The sequence below is a fragment of the Hordeum vulgare genome, chromosome 5H (genome assembly GCF_904849725.1).
Source record: "Hordeum vulgare subsp. vulgare chromosome 5H, MorexV3_pseudomolecules_assembly, whole genome shotgun sequence".
NCBI lineage: Eukaryota > Viridiplantae > Streptophyta > Magnoliopsida > Poales > Poaceae > Hordeum > Hordeum vulgare.
Window position 1 is genome coordinate 393,177,559 of NC_058522.1, and position 7,065 is coordinate 393,184,623.

Genomic DNA, 7,065 nt, shown 5'->3' on the forward strand with positions numbered 1-7,065 from the left:
AATCAAAGCATAAAAATGACAGAGGTGCTCTTTAATTGGTGCTTTTGTAAGAGGAGGATGACTCAACAGGAACATAAATAGACAGGCCCTTCGTAGAGGGAAGCATTGATTTGCAGAGGTGCCAGAGCTCAAGCTTTTAAAACAGAGATAATAATTTTGGGTGGCATGCTTTCATTGTCAATGCAATGACTAGGTGTTCTCAAAATCTTCCACGCCATACATCCTATAGGCGATTCCCAAATAGAAAAGTAAAGTTTTGACTCCCCCACCACCAATCAATCACACTCCACGGCGGTTCGGGCATGCAAAACAGATTATTTCTTGAAGATTTAGAGAGTGGCACATGCAAATTTACTTGGAACGGCAAGTAGATACCGCATATAGGTAGGTATGGTGGACTCATATGGAACAACTTTGGGTTTATGGAGGTGGATGCTCAAGCAGTATTCCCACTTAGTACAAGTGAAGGCTAGCAAAAGACTGGGAAGCGACCAACTAGAGAGCGACAACGGTCATCAAAATGCATTGAGATTAACTAACATTGAGTGCAAGCATGAGTAGGACACAAATCACCATGAACATGAATATCATAGAGGCTATGTTGATTTTGTTTCAACTACATGCATGAACATGCGCTAAGTCAAGCCACTTGAATCATTGAAAGGAGGATACCATCCTATCACACTACATCATAGTCATCTCAAAATTCATGTGGGCAACCAAGACAGACCATTATAAGATCCTAGCTAAGTAAGCATGGCATAAGCAACTATGATCTCTAAGTTGACATTGCAAACATGTTTCTCTCACAACATAGCTGAACTAGGAACAGTGAGCTAGTCATATTTACAAAAACAAAATAGATCGAGTTCATACCAGCTTTTCCAGGCTCAGTCACTTCACCATATATCGTCATTATTGCCTTTCACTTGCACGACCGAATGATGTGAACAATAATAAGCGTGCTCGTGCATTGGACTACGCTAGAATCTGCAGGCAAACACAAAGGAGAAGACAAAGTAATATGGTTCTTTGAAAGCTAAACACGTATGCATGCAAGAGCCACTAAACATTGTAACCAATATCTTCTACCTTGACCCAAAGAAAAAGAAAACTATTTACATGGGAAAGCTCCCAACAAGAAAAAGAAGAAAAGAAAATCGTTTTGGTTTTCTCAAACTAGACAGACACACGAAAAGAAAATGAGAAAAAGAAAATAAACTAGCATGGATGATACAGTGGCAAAGTGTGAACACCGGCTAACAAAGTGAAAGCATAAGCAAGAATGTAAAGTTGGTGAGAAACACGTACTCCCCCAAGCTTAGGATTTTGGCCTAACTTGGTCTACTCCCAAGGATGGTCCTGGCGAAACCCGAAATCATAATGGGGGTTATACGGGAGCGCTGCAGCCACTGCTTGAATAGTTGCCTCACGGAAACGAGCAGCCTTAGCCTCCCTCTCATACTCCTCTGCCTCTCCTCTGGTTATGTAATATCTCCGTTTTACCTGAAAGTCAAAGAAGGCAGGAGCAGGAAGGGTAATATGGAAAACACTCTGCCGGTTAAATATCAAACGATATAGGAGGGATTCGTCATCCCTCTCAAGGAACTGGTAGCGTGTCAAAGTGATGCGGTCAAGGAAAGCTATATGGAGCGGGGGATCTCCTTCGCGGATGGGTACTCCAAGAAAATTTGCGATGCGAGTGGCATACATCCCACCAAGGAAATCCCCTTCAATAGCATTCTTATTCAGCCTCCTTGCTATAATAGCTCCCATGTTGAAGCTTTTGTCACCCGTCACTGTTCTCTTAAGGATACTAAGGTCGGGTGCGCAGAGGTGGCAATGCTCAATCTTGCCATTAATGCATTTGCCTATGAAGAGGGCAAAGTAATGCAAGGCAGGAAAATGAATGCTCCCCATGGTAGCTTGCATAATGTCTCTAGTTTCTCCAACAGTAATATCAGAGCAAAAATCTCTAACAGAAGATTTAGGAGGATCACTGAGGCTACCCCAAATAGGTATCTTGCAAATTCTACTGAAATCCTCTAAATCCATGGTATAAGATTTATCATAGAGATCAAACAGTACCGATGGCTCACGGCCATCTGAAAATTTGAATCTACGAACAAAAGAGGCAGTGAGAGCAACATACTGTTCACATTTATCGGAGATGAATTCTTCGAGTCTGACGTTGTGAACAATTGCATCAAACTCAACTTTGAAATCTGCCTCAATCATAAATTCATCAGAAGGCCATTCACATGGTTGTACCTGCGCGTCCCTTGGTTGGTAAGGATCAGGCTCCCGAATCGCAAGACGGGGACCTCTCTTGCTTGAGGAACCACCATGAAAGTTTCTCCTGAACATCTTCCTTTTCTGAAATTTCCAGTGACCCAAAGGAAGGGTGAACAAGGTTCAACTAAACTCGTAGCAACTACTCCCACAAGTGCCTAGAGGCCATATTACGCATCAAAACTACTTGGGACCAGCTAGAATTAGCATGCAAAGCTCAAGAACATGGTCACCAAGGCAACAAAAATACGTGAAGTATAATGCACTAGAGCAAAAACTAATTGGACCAATGGAGGAGTCACTTACCAAGGAGTAATTTCCCCAAAACAGTTCGGAGAATGGTGAGTTGAGCAAAGAGATCGAAAATCCCAGCAAGAGGAGCAAGAACACGGGTTTGAGCTGCGAAACGGTTTTTTCTGGAGGTAGGAGAACCAGATGAGAGCAAGAATGAGTGGAGGGGGTGCCTTTGGGCCCCACAAGGCTAGGTGGCGCAGCGAGGGGTGTGCCCGCGCCATCAGGGCTTGTGGCCCACTGGTACAGCCCCCAGAGAAGCTCCTTGTCTCAGGATTTTTCAAAAATTCCAGCAAAAATCATACTTGATTTTCTGGACGTTTGGAGAACTTTCATTTTTGGGGTACTTTTCTTCCGGACGCTAAAACAGAAAACAGGGAAAACTAAACAAAATCTATCATTTTTCTTCTAAGCAACCTAAAGTAAAATCTTGGAATAGAGGTTTGTGACTCCTCGATTCATCCATCTCATGGTCATTGAAAGAAAATCCGTCAATGAGGTTGATCAAGTCTCTTTGACAAACTTTTTCGAATCACAGAAGAAGACGGAGAATTTTTGAATAGTCACTAGGTCACCTCAATGGGGATGTGTATCTCCCCAACAAGCAAATCATACTTCATCTTGACACGAGGAATAGGGCATTCAAAGCTCCGAGTAAGAATCAATGAAGTTTTCTTCGATAGCATTGATGCAATGTACTCGATATTGTTTCTTCGGGAAGTGCACCGTATGCTCATTACCGTTGACATCGAAAGTGACATTGCCTTTGTTGCAATCTATAACATACCTGCGGTGTTTAAAAAGGGTCTTCCGAGGATGACCGCCATGGCATCATCCTCGGAAATATCCAAGATAACAAAGTCTGTTAAGATAGTGACATTGGCAACCACAACAGGCACATCCTCGCAAATGCCGATAGGGAAAGCAGTTGATTTGTCGGCCATTTGCAGAGAGATTTCAGTGGGTGTCAACTTATCCAGTTCAAGCCTACGATAAATAGAGAGAGGCATAACAATAACACCGGCTCCAAGGTCGCATAAAGCAGTTCTAACGTAGTTGCCTTTAATGGAGCAAGGTATAGTGGGCACACTGGGATCACCTAGTTTCTTAGGAGTTCCACCCTTGAAGGTATAATTAGCGAGCATGGTGGAAATCTCAACCTCAGGTATCCTCCTCTTATTAGTCACAATATCTTTCATGTACTTAGCATATGGAGACATCTTGAGCATATCCGTCAAACGCATTTGCAGAAAGACAGGTCTGATCATTTCAACGAAGCGCCCAAAATCCTCATCATCCTTTTTCTTGGATGGTTTGGGAGGAAAGGGCATAGGTTTCTGAACCCATGGTTCCCTTTCTTTACCATGCTTCCTAGCAGCGAAGTCATTCTTATCGTATCTCTTAGTCTTAGGCTGTGGGTTATCAAGATCAACAGGTTCAATCTCCACATCCTTATCATTGCTAGGTTGAGCATCTTCATGAACATCACTGCTGATATTATCATTAGGCTCATGTTCATCACCAGATTGCGTTTCAGCATCAGAGTTAGAGGCATCGTTTGGACTCTCAGGTGTAGCAGCAACAGGGTTGTTAGCGTGCAGGTTCATATCATCTTTCTTCTTCTCTCTAGGATGACTAGGTGCATCAGTGCTAACTCCTTGAGAATCTTGTTCAATTCTCTTCGGATGACCCTCATGATACAAAGGTTCCTGGGTCATTCTACTGCCTCTAGTGACGACTCTGGCAGAATTGTCATTCAACTCATTGAGCAAGTCATTTTGAGCTTTAAGTACTTGTTCTACTTGAGTAGTAACCATAGAGGCATGTTTACTCAGAAGTTTAAGATCATTGACATTTCTGTCCACACAAGCACTTAAATGACTAAGCATACGAGCATTCTGTTCCAATTGTCTGCTAACATAATCATTGAAACTTTGTTGTTTGGCAACGAAGTTATCAAATTCATCCATGCATAAGCTAGCAGGTTTATCAAAAGGAATATCACTCTCATCAAACCTACGCAGAGAATTTACTTCTACTACCTGTATCGGTTTATCGAGACCACGGATCTCTTCGATATGTGGTAGATTTTTGACATCTTCAGATTTAATGCCTTTCTCTCGCATAGATTTCTTGGCTTCTTGCATATCTTCAGGACTGAGGAATCGAATACCTCTTTTCTTTGGAGTTGTCTTAAGAGATGGTTCGGGAATAGTCCAAGCGTTCTCATTGCACAACATGTTATTCAGTAGAATCTCAGCTTGTTCTACGGTTCGTTCCCTAAAAACACTACCGGCATAACTATCTAAGTGGTCTTTGGAAGCATCGGTAAGTCCATTATAAAAGATATCAAGTATTTCATTCTTCTCAAGAGGGTGATCAGGCAAAGCATTCAGTAGCTGGATAAGCCTCCCCCAAGCTCGTGGGAGACTCTCTTCTTTAGCTTGAGCCAAGTTGTATATTTCCTGCAAGGCAGCTTGCTTCTTATGGGCAGGGAAATATTTTTCAGAGAAGTAGTAGACCATATCCTGGGGGCTACGCACACAACCAGGAGCAAGAGAAGTGAACCAGGTCTTAGCATCATCCTTTCGCGAGAAAGGAAACAAATTGAGCATGTAGTAGTGGCGGATCTTTTCCTCACTAGTGAATAGGGTGGCTATATCGTGCAGTTTGGTAAGATGGGCTACAACTGCTTCAGACTCATAACCGTGAAAAGGATCAGATTCGACCAAAGTGATTAACTCAGGGTCGACACAGAATTCATAATCCTTACCGGTCACAAAGATAGGCGAAGTGGCAAGCTTCGGGTCGTATTTCATCCTAGCGTTCAGAGATTTTTCTTTCCACTTGCGCAGTAATTTCTCAACATCATAGCTGTCCTTACACGCAAGAAAGTCCTCAGCTATCTCTCCCTCCATAAGATAGCGCGTATCTGGCATAACAGGCAATTTAGGCATAGTAGTAGGTTCTACTTCAATAGTATGAGTAGTTTCAGAAGTATCATCATGTCTAGCAGCAACTCTAGCAATTTGTGCATCAAGGGCACTTAGTGGCAAAGGAGTATCAGGCATAGCATCATCAGGCATAGTATCAAGCATAGCATCACCAGGCATAGTATCAAGCATAGCGTCATAAGCATCAAGGGCAGCAGAAGTAGCATCATCAAGCACATGCGACATATCAAGATTTCTAGCAGGAGGCGAAGTCGCAAACTTACTCATAACTGAAGGTGAATCAAGTGGAGAGCTAGATGGCAGTTCCTTACCTCTCCTCGTAGTGGAAGGCAAGATTTCAGTTCTTGGATCTTTCGGATTCCTCATAGCGACCAGCAGACGAAAATCCCAAGTGACTCAGAGAATATAGCTGTGCATCCCCGGCAACGGCGCCAGAAAAGGTTCTTGATAACCCACAAGTCTAGGGGATCGCAACAGTTTTCGAGGGTAGAGTATTCGACCCAAATTTATTGATTCCCTCACAAGGGGAAGCTAAAGAATATTCTCAAGTATTAGCAGCTGAGTTTATCAGATTCAACCACACCTGAAAGATTAGTGTCTGCAAGCAAAGTATCAGTAGCAAAGTAGTATGATAGCAACGGTGCCAGAAACAGATCTGTTGACGGGAGACTATTCCTAACTGTTGTATCAATGGCGCCAGTAGGTTGCACGTGAACGGGGAACTATTCTTCCCCGACAACGGTGACGAAAAAGGATCTTGCAACAAGTAACAGTGAGGTAGCAAGGAACAACAGTAGCAGCAACAGCAGAGTAACAACAGTAGCAACAGTAGTAGCAAAGTGGCCCAATCCCTTTTGTAGCAAGGGACAAGCCTAGACAAAGTAACGTAGCAAGGACCAGTAGTAAAAGACTCGTAGGCAGTGGATCGGTGATGGATGAGAATGCCGGATGTGATTCATCATGTAACAGCTATAACACGGAGAGATAAGTAACTAGCTCCTGTTCGTCAATCTAATGTAGGCATGTATTCCGTATGTAGTCATACGTGCTTAGGGAAAAGAACTTGCATGACATCTATTGTCCATCCCTCCCGTGGCAGCGGGGTCCTAATGGAAACAACGGGATATTAAGGTTCTCCTTTTAATAAAGAACCGAACCAACGCATTAACACGCGGTGAATACATGAACTCCTCATACTATGGTCATCTCCGGGAGTGGTTCCGGCTATTGTCACTATGGGGTTGCCGGGTCATAACACATAGTAGGTGACTACAACTTGCAAGATAGGATCTAAAACACACATATATTGGCGACAACATAATAGGTTCAGATCTGAAATCATGACACTCGGGCCCTAGTGACAAGCATTAAGCATAGCCAAGTAGTAGCAACATCAATCTAGAACATAGTGGATACTAGGGATCAATTCCCGTCAAGAACTAACTCGATTACATGATAGATCTCATCCAACTCATTACCGTCCAGCAAGCCTACGATGAGATTACTCATGAACGATGAAGAGCATCAT